Here is a 25,327-nt window from a genome sequence, read left to right on the forward strand (position 1 = left end):
TAAATGATATATATTTGTCTTTCTCTAACTTCACTTAGTGTGATATTCTCTAGGTCCACCCATGTTGCTGCAAATGGCAATATTTCATTATTTTTATGGCTAATATTCCATTGTGTATATATATATATATATATATATATACCACATTTAAAAAAAAAGATATTTATTTATTTGGTTACACCGGGTCTTAGTTGCGGCAGGCAGGCTCCTTCGTTGCGGCTCCAGGGCTCCTTAGTTGCGGCATGCATGTGAGATCTAGTTCCCTGACCAGGGATCAAACCCGGGCCCCTGCAGTGAGAGCACGGAGTCTTATCCACTGTGCCACCAGGGAAGTCCCATATACCACGTTTTTTTTTAATTTAACATTTTATTTCATAGAACTAACATATACAAAGTAAAAAAAAGTGTCTGAGAACAAAAAATGATTTTCCGAGTACTTTTTTCTTTCTAGTGTATCATTTATTTAATAAATATTTGTTTTACTCATACTACGTATGGGGAACTTTGCTATCTGCTAAGAACACACACACACACACACACACACACACACACACACACACACACACACGGCATTGCCCCTACTTTTAATTTAATTATGGATAATGGCTATTTGTAATAAGAACAAAGGCTTCTATGCTTAACATACATTAACTCATTAAACAAAAATACTATAATCATGTCCACTTTGTAGTTGGGGAGACTGAGGCAAAGAAGAGTTAAATAATTTGCACAAGGCAGACAGCTGGTGAATGGAAAGGATGGAATTTCAAATCTGGCTTAGTTTTTAGTTTTTAGTCTCTTAACCATTATAGTGCATTTATTCTCTTAGCTCCCCGCCCACCGCTGGCGCCTCTCCGCTTGTGGGATCTTAGTTCCCCAGCCAGGGATTGAAGCCAGGCCCACGGCAGTGAAAGTGCTTTCTTAACCACTGGACTGCCAGGGAGTTCCCTGCATGTATCTTTTTGAATTAGAGTTTTCATCTTTTCTGGATATATGCCCAGGAGTGGGACTGCTGGATCATACGGTAGCTCTATTTTTAGTTTTTTAAGGAACCTCCATACTGTTTTCCATAGAGGCTGCACCAATTTACATTCCCACCAACAGTGTAGGAGGGTTCCCTTTTCCCCACACCCTCTCCAGCATTTATTGTTTGTAGCCTTTTTGATGATTTGATTTTTGACCATTGTGAGATGGTACCTCATTGTCGTTTTGATTTGCATTTATCTAATAATTAGTGATGTTGAGTGTCTTTTCATGTGCCTATTGACCATCTGTATGTCTTCTTTGGAGAAATGTCTATTTAGGTCGTCTGCCCATTGAAAATTAGTTTTTAAAGACATAAATTATGTAAAATTTCACTGTACATGCTTGCAATAAATATCCAAACATATAGGGACTTCTCTGGTGGTCCAGTGGCTAAGACTCCACGTTCCCAATGCAGGGGGCCTGGGTTTGATCCCTGGTCAGGGAACGAGATCCCACATGCCTCAACTAAAAACCCCACATGCCGCAATGAAGATCCCGCGTGCTGCAACTAAGACCCGGCGCAGCCAAATAAATAAAAAAATATTTTTAAAAATCCAAACATGAAAAAACATAAAATCAAAAGTAAAATTCTCCTTCGCTGACTACCCTGCAGAAATAACCACTGTGAAGAGTTTCTTGTGTATCCTTTTTAAGCATTTTCTATGCATTTATACAATCATATATGGCTGTCCTTTTTCCTTGATGCATCCAGTCTTTTTTTTTAAATTAATTAATTAATTAATTATTTATTTATTTGGCTACATTGGGTCTTCATTGCTGCACGCGGGCCTCCTCTAGCTGTGATGAGCAGGGACCACTCTTCATTGTGGTGCATGGGCCTCTCAGTGCGGTTTCCTGTCTTGTTGCAGAGCATGGGCTCTAGGCGCGTGGGCTTCAGTAGTTGTGGCACATGGGCTTAGTAGTTGTGGCTCACGGGCTCTAGAGCGCAGGCTCAGTAGTTGTGGCACACGGGCTTAGTTGCTCTACGACATGTGGGATCTTCCTGCACCAGGGCTTGAACCCGTGTCCCCTGCTTTGGCAGGTGGGGTCCCAACCACCGCGCCACCAGGGAAGTCCTGATGCATCCAGTCCTGATGTATCCATTTCAATACATATAAATCTAGCATGTTATTTTTTTAAATTTAATTTATTTTTTTATACAGCAGGTTCTTATTAGTTATCTATTTTATGCATTAATGTATATATGTCAATCCCAATCTCCCAATTCATCCCACCAACACCACCCCCAGCATGTTCTTTTTAACAGATATATAATATCCTGTTGTGTGGCTGTTTTATAGCTAATTTAACCAGCCCCCTGTTGAGTATGCAAATTGTATTTCACTTTAGCTATTTATAAAATGCCACAGTAAATATCCTCTCTGTAAGTCTTTGTGCATGGGTGAAGTACATTTGTAGGCTAACTTCTTGGAAGTAGAATTGTTGGGGTAAAGGCTGTGTGTATTTTTAATTTTCATAAATTCTGCCTAATTGCCATTCAAAAAAGTTGTACCTAATTACACTCTCACTGATAACTTTGATAGTTTAGCCACATTTATTGAAACAGTTGTCTACAGTTGCTTTCTCCACCTCTTCACCTCCTGCTTACAGCACAACTCACTCTAACTTGGCTTCTCTCCACCACTTCACTTTAAAAGGATCTAAGGAAAGGTTGACCGCTCTCTCCTTTCTGAAACACTCTTGCCCTGGCTTTTATAATATCGTACTTGCCTGGTCTTCCTCTGCCCACTTGTGAATGTTGGTGCTGCTTAGGGCTTCAGTTACCATCTGCATGCAGATGACCCCCACATTATTTCCTTCTTCCTAATCTTTATCCACCTGCTTATTTGCCATCTTGATGTGCACGCATGTCCCACAGGCACCTCAGATTCAACATGCCCAACATCCTCCTCCTCTGGTGCTCCCTTCTCAGCAGCTGTTCCACTGCTGTCCAGTGGTCCTAGCCAGAAACCTGCAAGTCATTTTTGAACCTCACTGTCCCTCAACCTTCACCTCCAGTCAATCACCATGTCCCTGCCCATTCTATCTCCATAATGCCTCTCAAACTATCACATCTCTCATCATCTCCCCACACTACCCAAGTCCAGGTCCTCACTGTGTACCACCTGGACACTGCAATGACCTTCTAATTGCCTCCCTGGCTTTAGACTTACTACTCTCCAAACCAGTCTCCACCCTGTAGCCAGAGTGAGCTTTGAAAAATGCAGATCTGATTATGTTACAGTCCTGCTTAAAACCCTTCACTAAGTTCTGATTGCACTTAGGGTAAAGACAAATAAATCTCCCCTGGCTGATTAGGCCTTGGCAACCTAACTGTTGTCACCACTAACAATTGTTAGTCACCAACTGTTGTCACTACTAACCCCCTCCTTCATACTGTAATTAGTTTCTTGAATGTTTTATGCTCCTTCCCACTCAGAGTTTTTGTCTTTGCTGTTCCTTCCTGCCTGGAATACTCTCTCTTTCCCTCCTGCCTTGACCTGGCAAACACCTTCTCAATAAGTAGGTCTCAGCATAAATTTAACTTGTTTGAGGATGCCTTCCAAGACCCTGAGACTTATGCCCAGTGCCTAACACAAGGGTTGGTACGCGTTGAGAGCTCAATAAATATTTACTAATGAACAAGCGAAGGCCTCAAGGGCCAGGTGGGTGATTACCAGACTGCAGTTTTTCACATGACCTCTGGGTGTCACCCTTGGCCTCAACTTAACCAGGTCTTGGCTGGGAACCCAGAAGGAAGGGCAGATTTGATGCCCAGCCTGGCCCCATCCATCCAGCAAACTGGGAAAGGTTATGGGAAGCCCAGCTACTTCCTGGGTCTGACACGTTCTCCATCTGCTGTGGGTCAGCTGGCTTGATAGGGTGACCGATCATACCAGTTTTCCCAAGACTGAACTGCCTGTGCTCCCAGGATGTGGAAATTTTAGTCGTAAATCTGGGACAATCCCAGGCAAATCAGGAGGATTGGTCACTGAACCGTGGACAGAGGGGTTGAAACCCCCACCAATGCACTAGACTAAGGTCTAGGCCCAGCAGGAGAGCTGGCTCCAACCCAGCCAAGCTCCTTGCAGCAACACCACTGGTGGGCTGACCCTGTAGCCTGGTGGTTGTAAGAATTTAGGGAGAGAAAGTATATATACTTTAAAGGAATATAAAGAGACCAACTTATGTCTGACAATGTCTACCATTTATTCAGTGCTTCTGGGCATAACATACTTATACATATCTTTTCTAATCCTCACAGAAACCCTAAGAGTACAGAAGATTGTTTTCCTTTCAGAGATTAGAAAACTGAGACTCGAGACCAGACTCAAGTAACCAGACCAAGTCACGCAGCTGTTAAGTAACATGGTGAAATTCAAACCCTTATCTGTCCGAGTACAAAGCTTCAGCTATTTTCACTGAATCTTTAGCCTGGCCATTTCCTTCCTTCTCTAGTCACCATTTGAGAGCCCCAGGAGTGTGAGTAGGAGGCAAGAGGCAGGCGTGGGTGGAAAGGGTTGAGGAAGAGGGTCTGTGATCAGGGCCTGAGTGGGGGGTAGGGGATCCACATAGCATTGACAGCTTGCCTGCCCACATCAGAGAAGTCTCTGCTGTCTTGAACTAGGTGTGGGCATAGCCTGGGGACTTCAGGGAGGCCCCTTCACAGGCTGTCATCCTGATATCAGGCTGTATATTCATCAAGAAGCCAAGGCTATGTTTCCCAGAGTCCAGGATGAACCCAACCAGGCCTTATCTGATTGCAAATGGACATCTGGACATGAGAGAGGCACAGGGGAGGGGCCATCAGGAGCTAGCCATAAACTCAAGAGATAAGTGAGGGGTGGGGGGATGGGTGGGGATGTGACAAGGGTCATGGTAAGTACAGTGCCTTGCCCAGAGTTTAGGCTCAGTGAGTGTTGCAGTTAATGAGATAGCCAACTGCCCCTCTTTCCTAGAAATATTTGTAAGGCTGAGTTTTATTTTTGCCCAGATGGTTGTTTAGGAATTGAACTGCTTTTGAATACAAAACAAGAGTTGGCTGTGTAGAAGCATGAGCAGAGGCCTGACTTTGGTTGTGTGGAAGAATGGGCAGAGGCCTGACTAGGCTGTGCAGTGGTCAGAGCCCTGATGAACACTTATTGGTCTGGCAGCCAGATACCCACTCCACAGGAGGTGTGATAAGCCAGACTCTGGGATTCCTTTACATTAAAAGACAAAATGCAGGCATCCTTCAAGAATTTTAAGTTCTCCGGCAGGAAGGTGCTTTGGGCTGTGCTGTTTTACTTTATTTTATTGGTGATGTCCAAAGATTTTTAGGGTGCAAGATCTGTCCTGGATCATCTTGGCCTCAAACCTGCCAGCCCCTGGCACTGGTGTGGCCGGCACCCCATGGCCATGTTCTTCCCTGTGGCTCCACTCTGCCAGCCAAGCCATCAGATGGGTGGTACTTGAGCAAGTCTTACCCAGAGTTGGGCCATGTCTCTGCTCTTCCCTAGCTGGCTTTCCAGCTTCCACTAGAGAACTGGGCCTTGTACATTCTAGGGAAGGCTGAGGATCTGGGCGTAAAGCAGGGGCAGAGAGAAGAGAAACCTTGCTTAAGCTGCCTTGTCCACAGGATTCCTCTTTCCTTCATTCTGAAAATACCTAGTTCCAACTGTGATGAAAGGGAAGAGGAATTTGTGAAAGTTACCAATACTGTACCATCACATTGATGTGGGACCTCTTGCCACGAGCTCATGGAAGACAGTGACCTGGTGCAGTGGAAAGCACAAGACTTTAGGGTCAGTCAGAATTGGATTCTGTTACTTTCTTGCTGGGTAACCTTGGGAAAGTTACTCAACCTCTCTGAGTCTTGATTTCCTCAATTGATAAATAGGGATAATAATAATAATGATAATGTCTACATCATATGTTTGTTTTGAGGTCTAAATTTGCTGACCAATGTATATAAAAATATAATATTTATTGAGTGCTTATTATGTGGTAGGTCATGTTTAAGTGCTTTATAAGCATAATATGAACTCACATAACCCTATGAGTTGTGTACTTCCATTGCCCGTGCTTTATAGATACAAAACTGAGACTCAAAGAGCGTGAGTAACTTGTCCACACTGGTAAATAGCAGAGCCAGGATTTGGACCCAGGCAGTCAGACTCCAGTTCACATGTACTTAACTACCAAGCCATGATGCCATATGGAGTAGGGCTGAATAAAGAATAGCTATTATGATCATAGTAATTTAGTATTAAATGCTTTTTATATCCATGGTGTTAAGTGTTAATTATTAGCATATTTGGATGCAACGTTTATCCCTTTTGTTCCTATTTCTTCCACAGCCATGGTAACAAAGGGCCTTGTGCTCACTACAGCAGAGCATCCTGTCTTTGTCCAACCCAGCCCAGAACATCAGTCTCTGCAAATAACAAAAGATGTGGCCACTCGGCCGCCTGTCGGTACCCCCACCAGAACACTGAGAAAGGTTGAGGCCTCTCCAACTGGAACTGAACTAGGAGAGCAGCAGACAGGTACTACATATCGGCTGACTGGGAGCAGGGCTTACAAAAGAGAGGTCATGCTTAATAAACCTGATTAATTTCTTTGAGTGGCAACAATGTAATCAGACAGGAGTGAAAGGAGGGATAGTAATTTATCCTAATTCCAAAGCACAGGAGTGCAGCTAAAACCAACACACAGATTTTATGGAGATGCTGCTGGGGCCTGGAGGGTTCTGGTGGCGTTCAGCCTTGGGGACAGCCAGAGGGAAACTCAGTGAGTTGCTCACAGTGACCTAGTGAAGAGGAAACCCAGAGCAGGGACAGAGCACAACCTGCCTAAGCCTTCTAACCTAGACACAAATCTGCCTGTTAATTCCCTTCCAGTGGCTTCCTGCCACCTATATATAATAATGTGGATGATAATAAAACAATGATGGCTGCATTTATTTGATATCTACTATGTGTACTGTACTATACAAAAAGGAAACTGAGGCAGAAAGCTTAAGAAACCTACCCAGTCACATACGTATTAACACACAGCTGGGCCTCCAACCCAGTCTGCTCTCACATTCCAGTCCATTTGCAACTGTGTTTAATGATGCATCTCTTCCATCAGACAGGAAGCCCCTCTGTAGCAGGAACTGATTCAACCTTTGCTCCTTTAGCCCTCAGTAGATGGAAATGCTGAAGCTCCTACGTCCTCTGTGCTTCTCTTTCTGAACACTCTTCCCTGGGTGAGCTCATCCTTGCTTTTGGCTTCAGGTCCCACCTCCTGGAGGAAGACTTCTAGAGAAGAGAGTCTAGAAGACTCCCTAACCTCTGACGCACCCCAGATGAGCACCCTAGTCTGAGCCCATCGTATAAATTCCTTCCTTCTTGCCAGTAACGGTTTAGGAATGGGGTTATACCCAGTGAGACTAAGAGGACACTTGCTGGGGGGCTTCTGGGAAAGGTTTTCTCACTCCTAGGAGAGAATCACTGGAAGCGACATGCCCAGTGGCTCTCTTCCTGGGAATGTTGTCAAGTCTAGATATGTCCTGGACCTACTGAAGCTGGTGTGCTCCCAAGCTGAGAATGGAGCCAACAGCAGGGATGGCAGAGTGGAGAGCTGGAAGGAGTCTTTGTCCTTGAGGGCATGAGTGCCCTGCCATCCCTGGAGGCCACCCTAATGCTGAACAAGGGAAATTAAATATTGTCACTGCTGAAGCTATTGAGAGTGGGCTTTCTGATATTTTGTGGTAGAAAGCATCCTTACTAATATAACCAGGGCAGCATTACGACTTTTGTGGGCCCCTTCCTACAGAACAATTTCTTTTTTTTTTTTTTTTTTTTTTTTTGCGTTATGCAGGCCTCTCACTGTTGTGGCCTCTCCCGTTGCGGAGCACAGGCTCCAGACGCGCAGGCTCAGCCGCTCCGCGGCATGTGGGATCTTCCCGGACCGGGGCACAAACCCATGTCCCCTGCATCGGCAGGCGGACTCTCAACCACTGCGCCACCAGGGAAGCCCAAACAATTTCTTTTTTAATTATGTTTTATGACTGCATTGGTGTAAAGATGAATATATTAATATTATCTATTAAAACATCTTTATTAAAACTTTTTTCTGGGACTTCCCTGGTGGTGCAGTGGTTGGCAATCTGCTTGCCAATGCAGGGGACACGGGTTCAAGCCCTGGTCTAGGAAGATCCCACATGCCGCGAAGCAACTAAGCCCATGTGCCACTGCTACTGAGCCAGTGCTCTAGAGCCCGCGAGCCACAACTACTGAGCCCACGTGCCACAACTACTGAAGCCCACGCACCTAGAGCCCGTGCTCTGCAACAAGGGCAGCCACCGCAGTGAGAAGCCTGCACACCACAACGAAGAGTAGCCCCCGCTTGCCGCAACTAGAGAAAGCCTGCGCGCAGCAACGAAGACCCAAGGCAGCCAAAAAAAAAAAAAAAAGGAATAGAAATGTCTTTAAAAAAATAAAATAAAATAAACTTTTTTTCTGATTTAAAGGAGATTAAAGCATTTTTTTTTTTGAGGAGCCCTAAGAGTATTGGGACACTAATAGGCCTACCCATGCCTAGTAGATAGACTGGTCCTGGATATGACTCCCAAATAGTCATGTCCAGGCCATACCTCCCTTTTGACCTTCAAACCTGCATACCCCACTGCTTATTGGATAGTTCCACTTGAGTGTCTTACCTCAAATTCAGCATACCTAAGGCTGAACACACAGTTTCTCCCACACCTTTTCTTTGTCCAGTGTTCCCTGTCTGAATGAACTATGTACTGACCAGCTAGTTGCACCAGCCAGAAACGTGGGACCTCAACTTCTGCCTCACCCTGTGTCCAATCTATCACCAAATGCTGTCACTTTCCCTCTTAAAGGGCTCTTAAAAGCATTTATTTATTTCCCTCTCCATTCCTTTTTTTTTTCTTTTATTTATTTGACCGTGCCATGTGGCATGCAGGATCTTAGATCCCCAACAGGGGATTGAACCCGTGCCCCCTGCAGTGGAAGCACGGAGTCCTAACCACTGGACCACCAGGGAAGTCCCTCCATCTACACTCCTACCTCCACTGCTATTGTCCTAATCCATGTTACCTGGATTACTGCCATGGACCCTAATGCTCTCCCTACACTCTCCCTGTAATCTTTTATCTACACTGTCCTCAGAAAGAGTTTTTTCAAACTGCAAACCTGATTCGGTCATCTCCCTTGTTAAAACCTGATGGCTTCCTGTTGCTCTTATGACATAGATCCAAACCTTCAGCGAGGCCTCCGAGGCCCTGCCTAGCATAGCCCCTGCCTCATCTTACCCTTCTCTCTTACTCTGGGCTTCAGCCACATGATCTTCCCTTAGCACCTCAAACGCAAAGGCTCCATCCTGCCATTGGATCTTTGCACATGCTGTTCTTCCATTTTCTAGTCCTCTCTCAGCTCAAATGTGCTTTCTCAAGGAGGCCTTCCCTGACTCCTAGGAAGGTCAAGTGTCACTATGTGGTATTGGGCAAGTTTCTTAATTGCTTGGTGCCTCTGTTTTCTCATCTGTAAAATGAAGATGATAGTAATGCCTAACTCAGGTTTGTTGTGAGGATTAAGTAAAATGCTGCATGGGAACCACCCTGAGGTCGGACTGGTGCAGTGCTCTGCTTGGACAATTGTCCTGCCCTCTGGCTAGCTTTCTAGATGAGGACAGTAATGGAGAGACCCCGCCCCCACCTCCACTAACTCTAGTTCGTGATATTGGGGTGAGACAGACCCTAAAATGTTAGGGCTTCAAGAAAGAGCATCTACACAAGGGCACTCAAAGATTTCTGAGTGTCTTGAATGAGACCAAGGAGCTAGTTGTGCCAGGAAGTCATTGACAATGCCTGAGGTTAGGGTGGGGTGCTCAGAGAGAGGGAGACATCAAGGGAACCCTCAAAGGTCAAGGAGAGAGGAAAGGTCAGTGGGAGCACACCACAGTTTTGTCAGATCTCTGAGTGGCCCAGAGCCCTGAGAATGAAGGACATTGGTTACCATGGGATCTCTATGTTGGGTAAACCTAGGCTCCCATCCCACCCTGTCACTTGTGGGCTGGAAGATGGGGAAGTCATTTCACTTCTCCTTGCCTCAGTTTCCTTATCTATAAAATGGAGCTAATAATTTATTTTTTAGATTGATAGGAGGATTAAATGGGACTGTATTAACTTGCTTGGGCTGACATAACAAAGTAGCACAAACTGGGTGGCTTTTTATTTTTTTGCAGTACGTGGGTCTCTCACTGTTGTGGCCTCTCCCGTTGTGGAGCAGAGGCTCCGGACGCGCAGGCTCAGCGGCCATGTCTCATGGGCCCAGCCACTCCGCGGCACGCAGGATCCTCCCGGACCGGGGCACAAACCCGTGTCCCCTGCATCGGCAGGCGGACTCTCAACCACTGCGCCACCAGGGAAGCCCTAAACTGGGTGGCTTAAACAACAAATTTGTTTTCTCATAGTTCTGGAGGCTAGAAGTCTGAGATCACATTTTCTGTAGGATTGATTGCTTTTAAGGGCTCTCTCCTTGGCTTATTGATGGCTATCTTCCTCCTATGTCTTCACATGGCCTTTCCTCAGTGTGTGTCTCTGTCCTAATCTCTTCTTATAAGAAGTTATATTGGATTAGGGCTCACCCATATGACCTCATTTTAGCTTAACTACCTCTTTAAAGACCCTATCTCCAAATACAGTCTCATTTCAAGGTACTGGGCATAAGGACTTCAGCATAGGAATTTTGGGGGCACACAACTTAGCCCATAACAGCAATGTAGACATAGGTTAAGTAACCAGCACGCAGCAAGGGCTCAGTAATGCTAACTCTTTTTTCTCTGTCATGGTAAAAGCAGACAATGGCAATGCACTCAGCCCCAGAACTCCACAGATAAATGTGGCTTTAAGCCATTTGGTGCCTATGACTTTCCCAAACACTGGAGGCAAGGACTTGGCTCTTCCTCTCTCCTCCTTGGGCTGGGAATTTTGATAAATCACATCGTGTCCAAAAGCAATTGGGAACTCTGGGAGTTATTTTTAGTATATTGACTTAGCTAAAAAAATCTAAAACATTACACTGCCAATCACCAAAGCAATTCTACTCTGACAGTATCTGCTTGCAGCCTTTGCTAAAATGAACCTATAATTGATTTGAGTAAGGTAGCCCAAACTCAACCCACTAACTAATCAGTGTTTACCAAGTGTGAGTTTTTGTGCCAGATGCTGTGGAAGACACAGAGAAATCCAGGACACAGTCCCTGCCTCAGGACCTAGAGGCTTTGACTGGGATGTTAGCTCCTGTCTGGAAAAGAGAATAGAAAGCAGCCCCTGATGTGAGTGAAATGAAGGATCAGATAGAGTTTGATGTGCCTGTGGGACATCCAAGTGGAGCTGCCCAGGGGCCGGTTGGATGGACACCTGCGGAGCTCCAGAGGCTGGTCTGGTGATATAGGTGTGGGAGTCATTATAATAGAGATGAAGCCACGGGGAAGGGTGGTAACTTTGAGGGATGGTATGGTACGTGTGGAGGGAAGAGGGCCAAAACTAAGTCCCAGTTTCATGGGAGAGAAATCTGACTGGCCCAGCTTGAGTCCAGTCAGCTGGGGTTAAGGGGTTAGAGTCAAGTCAGATAAACATGGCTTCCAGGGCCCCAGGGCTCCAGCTGTGTAGGTGGATTGGGGAAAGGCGATTCTCAGGGAAGGCAGTTGGTGAGCTGAGTTGGCATCAAAAAGATGGTTACCAGAGAGAGCATGCACTGATGGAGTTGGCACTCACATTTCGTAAACACTCAACAAACATATGCAGAATCAGTGAGTATATTAGCAAATCAATGAATTAATGAAGGGATGAGTAATCCTGCCACAGACTTTTTGGTAACACTTTTTTCTTTTTTTTGGCCGTGGCACGTGGCCTGCAGGATCTTAGTTCCCTGACCAAGGATTGAACCTGGGCCCCTGGCAGTGAAACTGCCGAGTCCTAACCACTGGACCACCAGGGAACTCCCAGTAACACTATTTTTTAAAACTGATTTGCAGTTCACACACTATAAAATTTTCAGGAATTCCCTGGCGGTCCAGTGGTTAGGACTCAGCGCTTTCACTGCTGGAGGCCCGGGTTTGATCCCTGGTCGGCGAACTAAGCCATGTGGTGTGGCCCCCCCAAAAAATTAAATTGTACAGTTCAGTGGTTTTTAGTATTACCACATATATTTGATTTCGTGCTTCCTTCCATGAGACACAGATTTGAGTAGAGTCCTCTGTGGACATAGAGTACCAGTATGACTTCATGTTTAGTTTCCCTTACACAGAAGGCAGTTTGAGGAGAGGAACCCCTTCCCTTCTTTGGAGGATGCCCAAGGACAGGAGCTGGAGAAGGCCCAATGTGGGAAAGCTACAGAAGGGCAGTGAGGAGTCCCGAAGTTGCACACAGCATTATTGCACAGTGTCACTGCCCCCAACCCATCTGTGAGGCTGCAGCAGGCAGGATGTGCAACCAGATGGCCCTGGACAAGGAAATACCCATGGACAGCAAGACCTTCCTCAACAGTGGAGGCTGGGACATTCAGAGAGCATGGACAGGCTTGGAAAGAGTTCGTATTTATTCCTTTATCCCCTCTGTTGGAAGAGTAATGGACCCTCAAAGATATTCACATCCTAATCTCTGGAACCTGTGACTGTGTTCTGTTATATAACAAAGGGGAATCAAGGTTGTTAATTAGCTGATTGATTATCCTGGTGGGTCCAGTGTAATCACAAGGGTCTTTAAAAGTGGAAGATGGAGGCCAAAGAGGAATCAGAGTCAGAGAGGGAGGTGTGACAATAGAAGCAGAAGCTGAAGTGATTCTGTGTGAGAAGTGATTCAACCATCGCTGGCTTTGAAGATAGGAAGGAGCCACATGTCAAGGAATGGGGCTGCCTCTGGCAGATGGAAAAGGCAAGGAAATGGATTCTCCCCATTTCCACAGTCCTGCCAATCAGTCAGTTGATTTTAACCCCGTGAGACCCTTGTCAAACTTCTGATCTCCGGAACTGTAAGATAACAAATTTGTGTTGCTTTAAGCTACTAATTTTGTGGTAATTTGTTACAGCAGCAATAGGAAACTAACACACCCTCCTAGATAACTAAAAGGGACAACAGCAAGATTCACTTTTAGATCTTCGTTTCTTTTTATTCCTTTTGAGTAGTCTCTATTTTCTCTAAGATCTGCTCTTTTGTCCTCCTGGTCCCCATTTTCCACTCTAGGCAGAGGACCTTTTGGGATGTTGCTGAGTCCTTGATCCCAAGAACATGCCTACCCAAATCCATTTGTCCTTCCAAGGCCTGTCCCCAAATACCACCTTCTGCTTGAAGCCCTCATCATTTTCCCCAGTGAATACGATTTCTCCCTCTCAATCTCTGCACCACACCCCTCGCTGTGACACCTCTACATTCATGACTCGACTCTTCTAGGAGTCTACAATTATTTTTCCTTTGCTATTTTAAAATGCCAGGGACTTCCCTGGCAGTTCAGTGGTTGAGACTCCACACTTCCACTGCAGGGTGGTGTGGATTTGATTCTTGGTTGGAGAACTAGGATTCTGCATGCCGCATGGTACGGCCAAAAAAAATAAAAATAAAGCCAGCCTTTGTAATCAGGGGAAGTCATGTATGGATGTCCCTCATTATCTGTGGGGGATTGGTTCCGGGACACCCCGACCTCCCCTGTGTGTACCAAAATCCATGGATGCTTAAGTCCCTTATATAAAATGACAGAGTACAGTCAGCCCTCCAATTCCACGGATGTGGAACCCGTGGCTTTTGGGGGGCTGACTGTACTTGGTCCTCAGTTTGGAGAGAGAGCTCAGCACAAGATAAAGAACAGAGATATGTTTCCTTAGGACTCTAATTTAGCTGTTTCTTGCCCCTGCCAGCAGATGAAGTCAACCACCATGAAAAGACAACAATTAATCCCATGCTGAAGGCCAGCTAGTGGCTGATTCACTCACTGTGTTGGCTATCTCTTGTGCTCACCTCATATCCTCTTGGTCGTGTTTTTTTTTTTTTTTGCAGTATGCGGGCCTCTCACTGTTGTGGCCTCTCCCGTTGCGGAGCACAGGCTCCGGACGCGCAGGCTCAGTGGCCATGGCTTACGGGCCCAGCCGCTCCGCGGCATGTGGGATCTTCCCGGACTGGGGCACGAACCCGTGTCCCTTGCATCGGCAGGCAGACTCTCAACAACTGCGCCACCAGGGAAGCCCCTCTTGGTCCTGTTTTGACACCATCATTGCTGGGGAAGCAGCTTCACACATGTGTCATGTAACAGCACCTCACCTAAGCTCCTCCAGGCATCTCTCTTTCCTTCTCAGGCTTCTGTAGGAACCACCTGGCACTCACACTGGTGCTTCTGGAAGTGTGAGGGTACTAACAACTCATGAGAAAACCCTTGACCCAACAGGATAGGAGTTGAAGGATAAATTCTCCCCTCCTCTGGCCTATGGGCAGACAATTTTGAGGTGGTTTTCACAGTTCTTCAGAAGGTTCCAGCACGATCAAGCCCCAGTTTCCACAGCTGTGATCAACTCAAGTATGGACCCTTGAATTAGCTTTCCCTTCTTTGTTTCCCTATCCCTAGTCACCCCCTTTGGTCCCTGGGATTACTTCCTGCAGTGAACTACTTGCCCCTGAACAGTAATCTCAGGCTGTACCTTCTGGGGGAATCCAGCCTAAGATGTCCACCTCGTGGCTAGAGTCATAGCTGTACCACATGACTGGACTGACCAATAGGTGAACAGCCCAAAGCCATTTTGAGTGTCAGCCTTGTAGGTCTGACCCAGATACAGTCTGTAGGAATCACTTATCTTCATATATCACTTCATCTAGATGCAGCAGCCTCTGAGGTCCCTTTTTTAAACACATTTTAAGGACCAAGTAAGCCATCGACAATTTCAACAAAGGCAGAAAGAGCCCCAGGCTATTCCTTACTATTTTGGAATCTTCTGTATTTTATTGCATGTATCAGGTACTCAATCTAAGTAAACTGAAATACCATACCTATTACACAGTTCCCTTCACGTGTTTCCAGAGAAACGCGTTTCTATTCCTGCCTAACACAAACAGTATGGTGAAATAATAATAATACTTTTGAGTATTTATTATGTTCCAGAACGAAGTGCTTTATGAACATTATCATAGTTATTGTTAACAACCTCCCCTTGTAATAGATACTATTATTAACGCCATTTACGGATGTGAAAATGGAGGCTCTGAGAGGTTAAGTAATTGCCTAAAGTTGTACAGCAAGTAAGTAGTAGAGCCAGGATTCAAATTCAGCATTCTGACCCCAGAGCACAATGACAATGATCTACTGTCATGAAAAGAAAGACTACTGGAATAGATCAATGGAATAGAATTGAGAGCCCCCCAAAAACTCATACACCTGTGGTCAATTGATTTTTGACAAGGATGCCAAGAGTATTCAGTGGGGAAAAAATAGTTTTTTCAGTAAATGATGCTGGGGCAATTGAACGTCAACAGCAAAAGAATAAACTGGACCCCTAACTCTCACCATATAAAAAATTAACTCGGGCTTCCCTGGTGGCGCAGTGGTTGAGACTCCGCCTGCCGATGCAGGGGACACGGGTTCGTGCCCCGGTCTGGGAAGATCCCACATGCCGCGGAGCGGCTGGGCCCGTGAGCCATGGCCGCTGAGCCTGTGCGTCCGGAGCCTGTGCGCCGCAACGGGAGAGACCACAACAGTGAGAGGCCCGTGTATCGCCAAAAAAAATAAAAATAAAAATAACTCAAAATGGATCAAAAACCTAAATGTAAAACTCTTAGAAGAAAATATAGTATAAATATTCTTGATGTTGGATGAGGCAATGGTTTATTGGATATGACACCAAAAGCTCAAGCAACAAAAGGGCAGAAAAAACAAGATAAATTGGACTTCATCAAAATTTAAAATTTTTGTGATTCAAATTACATTCCCAAGAAAGTGAAAAGACAGCCACAAAATGGAGAAAATATTTGCAAATAATATATCTGATGAATCTAATGTCCAGAATAAATAAAGAACTCATAACTCAAGAACAAAAAGACAAATAACCCAATTTTTTAAATGGGCAAAGGATTTTTTTCTGTGTGGAAGAAATCTAAATATATTCATAGGGCTTAAAATTTTTTTTAATTTATTTTTTAGTGTGATGCACTTTATTTCCTAGACTATTCAAATTTATTGGGGTTTGGGTCAGTTTTACATTATTATTTTTTATTATTTATTTATTTTTATTTGGCTGCACTGTGTGGCTTGTGGGATCATAGTTCCCTGACCAAGGATTGAACCTGGGCCCATCCAAGCCCTAACCACTGGACCGCCAGGGAATTCCATTACATTATTATTTTTTTATTGAAGTATAAGTATAGTTGATTTACAATATTATATTAGTAACGGGCAAAGGATTTGAATAGACATTTCTCCAAAGCAGCTCAGTATCATTAGTCATTAGGGAAATGCAAATCAAAATCACAGTGGGTTACCACTTTACATCTCCTAGGATGGCTATAATAGTTTTTAAAATGGAAAATAGCAAGTGTTGATGAGGGTATGGAAAAAATTGGAACCTTCATACATTGGTGGTGAGAATATAAAATGGTGCAGCTGCTGTGGAAGACAGCAGTGTTGTAATAATAATAATTGCTATCATTTTTTGACCACTCTCCATGTGCCAGGCACTGGGCTGATTGCTTTAAATGCTTCATCTCTTTAAACCCTCAAAAAAGCCAATGAGGTTCAGTATAGGAAACAGAAACCATTCAAATGGAACAAAAAGGAACTTAATGTGGGGAATTAGATGCTTACAAAAGAGCACCTGTAGGATGAGAAAAATCTAGGATAAGCCTCAAGGAATGATCCTCAGAATACTGAAGAAGTGACTTGCCACGGAAGTTACTCTGTCACAGTAAGGTAGGTGGGGAATCAGAAGGCTGTCACTGGAATCATTGAGTTTGAGAACACATAATTGTAGATGTATTCTGAGGACCAGGAAGCTGCTGTAGCTGTTGCCACAATGGCTGTTTAACTCATCAAGCTGATGACTGGACATTGGAACAAGTAGTCCAGTTATCACCTTTGCTGCTACTATTTTTTGACCCCCACTATGCAGACTGGAACTGGAATAGTGCTGTGGTAAAACTCCATGTTACCATAACCTTGAAAACAGCCAGAAGCCTAAGTTGACTTCCATTTTATGTAAGTGCGTTAATTAATGGAACCCAATTCTCATCCAGAACCCTAGCTGCAAGGACATTTGAGAAACATAGTTATCTCTGTGGTACAGAAGGCATGCTAGAGGGAGACAAAAATGGATTATGAGTGAAATTGACTAAATCCTGATGTATCTGCTCTTCAGGTGAAAAAATGAAAGGCTTATAAGCATCAACTACTTTGTCCAAGGTCATGCAGTCAGTCGGTGGCAGGGTTGGGATTTGAATCCAGATCTGTTTTCCCAAGACCCATATACCTTAGAAGACTATCTCTGCTGGGTTTCTGTTTGTGAGTGGGGAGTGGGAACACTGAGACCATGGTGAATAGACACTTTCCCAGCATCCTGACTGAGCATAAACCATTGTAATAGGCACGCAGTTATCATGTGTACCCTAGAGCACATCAGAGGTGACATGTATGATGCTCTCTAGAGAGAAGGGCTCAATTTGTAAAGGATATTGAAGAAACTGTGCAAAATAATTTTTTTTCTTTTCTCATTCAAAAGACAGCAGGCTTTGTGCTTTGATGCTTTGGGAGAGGTTTGGGACAAACCTTCCTGGCTTCTCTTTCCATTGAGAGAATAAGGCTGGAGGAAAGAGACGTGTCCCCCAAACTAAAAAGAGATTCTGTTGGTGTGGAGGAAGGAGAGGCCTGTGTTTTCCCCAAGTAAAAGGGCCTCTACCCTCCCCTCCAGAGGTGGCAGGACTCTGAGGGCGTGACTGTGTGGTCATCCCAAGACTACGGGCCTAGGCATAGTCCTATACCCCAAGCAGGGCAGGAAGCAGCCGAGTGGCAGATCTGAGAGGGTTTGTGAGCTGTGCCTTCACAGAGACAAGCCATATGGGCAAGGGACTGATCACTGATGACCAGAGGGGACTTCTGGACACTTTGGCCCTGGAATCTTCATGTAACCCCACAAAGGTTACACAGGTTAAGTTTCCTACATGCCCATTAGGAAGTTGCTTTATAGAAAATAAAGAAATGTGACATCTCTTTGAGGAGACAGAGACTTACCAGTACAAAAAGGCTTTATACAGATCTTACTCTCTTCCTCAGACTTCACTACAATCCCAACCCCCCCCCAACAACTCAGCAAAAGGAAGATTTATATGTAACTATTTAGTAGTATTGGATCATTGCTGTTGCTTTCAAGTACTGTATGTCTCTGAAATAAAAGAATAAAAATATGCATATAATTGAAAAACAGAATGCTCTCTATCCATTTGTATAAGAGAAGGAATAATTTCATTACTTTTTTGTTTATGGGTACCGTTTTGTTACTTTTCTTTCATTTTTAAAAAATGGGGATGAAATTCATATAACGTACAATTAACCATTTTGAAGTGTCCCTTTCGGTGTCATTTAGTGCATTCACAATGTTGTAGACAACCACCTCTCTCTAGTTTCAAACTTTTTTATCACTCCAGAAGACACCCATTGAGCAATCCCTCCCCATTCCTCCTCTCTTCCAGCGCCTGGCAACTACTAATTTGCTTTAATGTCTTTATAGATTTCCCATTCTGGATATTTCATATAAAATGAACCATGCAGTGTGTGCTAGTTTCTGTCTGGCTTATTTCATTTTGTCTGCTTTTGAGGTTCATCCAAGTTGTAGCGTGTATCAGTGCTTCATTTGTTTTTATGGATAAATTATATTCCATGGTATGGATATACCACAATTCTAAAAATCCATTCATTCACCTTTTTGGCTATTGTGAATAGTGCTGCTGTGAACCTTCATGGACAATTGTCTGTTGAAGTACTTGTTTACTTTTTCTTTTTTTTTTTTTAATGTATTTTTTTTAAAGTCTTTACTGAATTTACCACAACACTGCTTCTGTTCCATGCTTTTTGGTTTTTTGGCCGTGAGGCATTCTGGTATAAAAACATTTCCAAACTGGAAGTTTTTCTGAGAAAGAGACAAAAAGCTCCAGTCCAGACAAGACATTTGCAAACACTGACACATGAAATATATAGTTCCAGTTTACATTCAGATGGCCACCCACCTCAGGTACTAGTGCTGGCTACACACATTAAAAATCTTTCATGGCTATGGACATGGTGTTCTTGCTCTTCATAGCATTCTCTGCCCAGAAGTCTCCTCTGCTCCCTTACATCAGCATCATTAAAAAGAATTGCTCATTAACATCCTCAGGTGAATAATTGTTGCAAAAAATCGTTAGTGGCATTAACTTTAGAAAGATTGTCAAAAGTGCAGTAGGTGTAGTTCTTGACTTACTTACAACCTGTACTTTTGTCCATTACACTTTGATACCTCTAAATAAAGCATTTTGAATGTTTGCACATTTGCTGATAAGTGAACGTTTTGATCCATCACGCAACGCCAAGCAACAGTTTGGTCTTTCCATTTTTGCTGGTGCAGTAATATTTGTCCAACTTTGAATTTTTTATGTATTTTACTGGTATTTTATATAAATAGGTGGAAAATTGAAAAATGAAATTGCTGATAGTGGTGATAAAATATAAACATATTGCAATTGAGGTAAAATAGTTACCATTCAGTTAAGCTGGAAGTGCTGACTTTATTCTCATTTGGATGAGAATGTAACTCAGTTCATTTTGTGTTGATTTGGATGGAAAAATAATTAAAGAATAGGTAAAAAAATGCTGGAAATATATCATCAGATATGTAATTTGAGATTTTATATATATTTATACACATATACATTTGCACATTAAGAATAGATGTCTTTCTCTTCCTTGATAAATAGAAAGTTAAATTTTCACACATTTGATTTTTATACAAGATTTTATGAACAAATCATGTATGAAAGTAGATTATTTACTGCTTACACTTTTTCCTGGGACACCACTGATCAAAACAGGCAAAGAACCTTGAGGGGAAAGTGGGAATTTTTCAGATCCTAAAGGCACAATAATAATAATAGTAGTAGTAGTAGAGTAGTAACTCCTGTTTAAGCACTTGCTGTGTTTCAGGCTCTATGCTTGCTGTGTCACAAGTCTAAAATCATTTCATTCTTACAATCCTTAGTTGAAATCCTTAGTTATTATGTAGCCTCCCATTTTATAAAGTAGCATCCTAGAGTTCATAAAATTGAAATGACTTGTCCAAAGTCACAGCCAGTATGTAGAGGGGTTTATTGATTCCAAAGCCCATGTAGTAATCACTACCTTGTTTTACTCTCCTGTTTGCTCAATAGTCAAGTTTGAACAAACCTCTTTTAAAGTCACATTATGACCAGATGATAAAACCTGTGTGAGAAAAAAAAACGGCATAAGTCTCTGTGTCTTGTACGGATAGATGAAACATTTTCAGGAACAAGAAATAATAAGCTTTGTTATAACACCTCAAAATAATTTTAATAAAAGTATTGAAAAGGGAAACAACAGAACACCCAATATATTATGAGTTAATGATAGGACATTTTGCAGAAGACTGGGGCCAATGAAACATTTGCTTTGCTAACCTGCAATGTATATAGGAATGCTATAGGTAAATAGAACCAACAACACAATAAGTGATTATCAAAATATTACTGTTACGTTGCATAGTTATCTGTCTCTACCTTAAGAGTGAATCTGACGCAACATTGTAAAACAACTATACCCCAATTTAAAAAAGAAGACTGAATCTGAATGAATGTTTGCATTCCTTTTTTCTAAATTGGCCTCTTACTTACAATGTGAAAGCAGCCCTTTTACAAACTTATCTGGAGAAGAATTTGTAAGAAATGGAAGAACTGTGTTATTAGCTAATCGCCACTGTTGCAGCTATTCCACTTGCAGAGGCAGAAATGCAAACCCCAAATGTTGACCATATGACAACATGCCAGAAAGATTTTGAAAATGGTGTACAGACCACAGGGAGGCAGCTGGGTTTCTGACGAGCAGCATACTCCATCAAAAGTCATTTCCATTCCTTCTGGAAATACATCAATTAAAGGAGCAAAGGAACATGAGGGAGGAAAGAGCAGCAGGTTCCAGTCTTGGCTAACCTTCTACTTGGAGGAGCCAATGCAAATTCTAGAAATAACAGCAGCAGAAGCAGAAACTGATGGCAGTAGTAACTCAGAATATGAGATCCATTAGATTAAGTCTGAGTCAATCTTGCTCTATTTTTCTTGAAGATCTTTTCTAGAAACAAATGCTGTTTGTATTTGACAGTTGAGAAGACATAATGAATGTATTTATTCAGTCAGTAAACATGTACCAAGTGATGGGGATGGTGATGCTTGAGTGAGACTTGAAGTTGGGTAGGATGTGTGGGCCATGAAGGGGGTTGGGAGGAGTGTGGAGGCTGTTCCAGGCAGAGGGAACAGTATATGCTGAGGCACAGAGGCAGATGTTGATGTTAAAGGAATGATTTTCTCTCTGGAGTGGGAAGAAATTGATCTTCAGAAAAAAAAATCATGGCCCATTTTCACTTTCAGGAGATAGATAGCATTTCATGGCACAGATAGGTGGTTCTTTTGGTTGAGGAAAACAATGTGTGATTCTCAGGGGTGGGAAGAGGAATGGTCAGGGAGAGAGGAGGGCAGAAGAGATGAGATGAAGATGGAAAAGTTGTTCTGCCAGAGAAAGTAAGAAGTGAGGGGAATTTGGAGTTTGGGGGCAGCCTGGGGGAATTGGCCTGGACAACTTGGAGAGACTGGAACAGTAAGAAGAAATGAAAAGATGGCAAGGCCAGGTCCAAGAAAGATACTTGAGCAAAATAAAGAAGTCCTTGTGAACTGGAGAACAGGACAATCAGTGATAAGGAGAACACGAGTTCTTCCCAAGGAATATACAGAACACTGCCACAGACTTCTACATTCTGTGGGGCAGTGGCTTGAGTAATCTTTATTTGGATATTAAAGAGTAACCCCAGCAGGCAGGAGGACTCAGCGTGGTTGCCAAGTGACATCGTATTCTTAATATTTGTAAATTTTGCTGGCTTTTTCTGACTGGCAAACAATACTTTGTTCTTAAAGTTCTGCAGTTTGTGGGCTCCATTTTTTTATATTTAAAAATAATTTAGGGCTTCCCTGGTGGCGCAGTGGTTGAGAGTCCGCCTGCCAATGCAGGGGACACGGGTTCGTGCCCCGGTCCAGGAGGATCCCACATGCCGTGGAGCGGCTGGGCCCGTGAGCCATGGACGCTGAGCCCGCGCATCCGGAGCCTGTGCTCCACAACGGGAGAGGCCACAACAGTGAGAGGCCCGCGTACCGCAAAAAAAAAAGGAAAAAAAAAAATTTAAATTAGTGAATTTGTAATTTATGTTCTGAATTTAAAATGTTTTAAAACATAATATGTAAAATAAAATAATCTTTTTTTTTTTGGCTGCACTGCACAGCATGTGGGATCTTAATTCCCCAGCCAGAGATTGAACACATGTCCCCTGCAATGCAAGTGCAGAGTCTTAACCACTGGACCGCCAGGAAGTCCCTAAAATATAATAATCTTGAACAAATAAAATTATATACAAGTTTATGTTCTTAACCCAACAAAAAAGAATTTCATGTATTTAAAACATTTTCCCCAATGTCTGGTTAAAAAGCACCTTCTCTCTTATTTAAATATTTCTTCGGAATTTGCAAGCCTAACCTGCAGGCTGAATCAGTTCTCTGATCTAGAGGAAGGGCATTACAGGCGAAGGATGAAGCAAAATACCTGTTACTGTGTCTCTGCTTCATTAGTCCCTTAAAAGAGACTGAACCATCCAGGCTGCATGCTCCAGGGACTATAAAACAGTGTATTCTCTATGTTCTTTCGTCCTCTCCACTCCCAGTCCAACCTGTCCCTCCTGTTTGATTTGGACACACCAGCATTCACTCCCACTTCTCTGGCCCTGGACTCTTGTTCTGTCTTCAATGCCATGAAATGAGTAAGTAGAAAATGTCAAGTAGACAGAGTGTTCAGAGCTCAGAAGGGAAGTCTAGGTTGGAAACATAAATTTGAATTATTGTTATATAGCTAGTTATTAAAGATATGGGTGTGGATGAAATTGTGTAGAGAGAGAAGGTTGAATGAGAAGGGAAATGCAATAAAAAAATTTACAGTCCCAGTCAGGGAAAATGAGTCGACAATGGAGAAAGAGAAGGAGTAGGTGCAGAGGTGAGAGATCAACCAGAAGAGTGTGGTGCCACAGAAAGTAAGAGAAAGTGTTTCAGGAAGGAAGCGGTGACCAGCTGAGTCATACTGCTGAGACATCTAGTAAGATGGACCCTGGAATGTGTCCATAGGACTTGGCAATGTGGAGGTTATTAGTGACCTTGGTGAGAGAAATTTTGGTGAAGTGGTGTGTGTAGAAGCCAGGTTGAAGACTATCAAAAAGTGAGTAGAGGGCTTCCCTGGTGGTGCAGTGGTTGAGAGTCCACCTGCCGATGCAGGTGACACGGGTTCGATCCCTGGTCCAGGAAGATCCCACATGCTGCAGAGCAACTAAGCCCGTGCGCCACAACTACTGAGCCTGCGCTCTAGAGCCCGCGAGCCACACTTACTGAGCCCATGTGCCACAACTACTGAACCCTGTGCTTCTAGAGCCCGTGCTCCGCAACAAGCGAAGCCACTGCAGTGAGAAGCCTGTGCACCACAACGAAGGGTAGCCCCTACTCGCTGCGACTAGAGAAAGCCCGCATGCAACAATGAAGACCCAAAGCAGCCAAAAATAAATAAAATAAATAAACTTATTTTTTTAAAAAAGTGAGTAGAGTGCAGAAAATTGAGAAAGTATGAGAAGATAATTCTTGAAAAAACTTGGCTGTTGAGGGGAGAAGAGAGATAGGGCAGTAGGTGGAAGGGGTATTGGATCAAGGGAGGGATTTCCTATTTTTAATGAGAGGATCCTAGCCTTTTGAGTTCTGATGGAAACAATTCAGTAAAGGATGTATTAGTTAAGATAATTTTAGCTGCCAGATAAACCTTCCCAATTACGCATAATGGCTCAAACATGATAGAAATTTATGTCTTTTTTTTTCTTTTTTTTGCTTCTTCCTCGTTCCTTGTCAGAGTTCAGGGAATGTGATACATTTTATTGATAATACAAGCTTTAAGGAGTTTTGTTTTTTGAATTTTATTTTATTTATTTTTTTATACAGCAGGTTCTTAATAGTCATCCATTTTATACACACCAGTGTATACATGTCAATCCCAATCGCCCAATTCATCACACTGCCCCCCATCCCCCCGCCGCTTTCCCCCCTTGGTGTCCATACTTTTGTTCTCTATGTCTGTGTCTCAATTTCTGCCATGCAAACCGGTTCATCTGTACCATTTTTCTAGGTTCCACATATATGAGTTAATATATGACATTTGTTTTTCTCTTTCTGACTTACTTCACTCTGTATGACAGTCTCTAGATCCATCCACATCTCAACAAATGACCCAATTTCATTCCTTTTCATGGTCGAGTAATAGTCCATTGTATATATGTACCACAGCTTCTTTATCCATTCATCTGTTGATGGGCATTTAGGTTGCTTCCATGACCTGTCTATTGTAAATAGTGCTGCAATGAACAATGGGGTGCATGTGTCTTTTTGAATTATGGTTTTCTCTGGGTATATGCCCACTAGTGGGATTGCTGGGTCATATGGTAATTCCATTTTTAGTTCTTTAAGGAACCTCTGTACTGTTCTCCATAGTGGCTGTATCAATTTACATTCCCATCAACAGTGCAAGAGGGTTCCCTTTTCTCCACACCCTCTCCAGCATTTGTTGTTTGTAGATTTTTTGATGATGCCCATTCTAACTGGTGTGAGGTGATGCCTCATTGTAGTTTTGATTTGCATTTCTCTAATAATTAGTGATGTTGAGCAGCTTTTCATGTGCTTCTTGGCCATCTGTATGTCTTCTTTGGAGAAATGTCTATTTAGGTCTTCTTCCCATTTTTGGATTGGGTTGTTTGTTTTTTTAATATTGAGCTGCATGAGCTGTTTATATATTTTGGAGATTAATCCTTTGTCCGATGATTCATTTGCAAATATTTTCTCCCATTCTGAGGGTTGTCTTTTCGTCTTGTTTATGGTTTCCTTTGCTGTGCAAAAGCTTTTAAGTTTCATTAGGTCCCATTTGTTTATTTTTGTTTTTATTTCCATTACTCT

The 25,327-nt window shown here is 43.1% G+C and overlaps 1 long non-coding RNA gene across 2 annotated transcripts in view; it reads left to right on the forward strand.

The window, feature by feature from the left end:
• Nucleotides 1-25,327, forward strand: part of LOC132516225 (uncharacterized) — a 37,634-nt gene that overhangs the window by 2,210 nt on the left and 10,097 nt on the right. The window contains exons 2-3 of one of the 2 annotated variants that reach the window (XR_009539286.1): nucleotides 4,292-4,398; nucleotides 6,366-6,554. This is a non-coding gene — a long non-coding RNA (uncharacterized LOC132516225). Of the gene's footprint in view, nucleotides 1-4,291; nucleotides 4,399-6,365; nucleotides 6,948-25,327 lie in introns of those variants that run through there. The other variant, XR_009539285.1, reaches the window with a different exon arrangement.

The sequence above is a fragment of the Lagenorhynchus albirostris genome, chromosome 2, assembly GCF_949774975.1.
Source record: "Lagenorhynchus albirostris chromosome 2, mLagAlb1.1, whole genome shotgun sequence".
NCBI lineage: Eukaryota > Metazoa > Chordata > Mammalia > Artiodactyla > Delphinidae > Lagenorhynchus > Lagenorhynchus albirostris.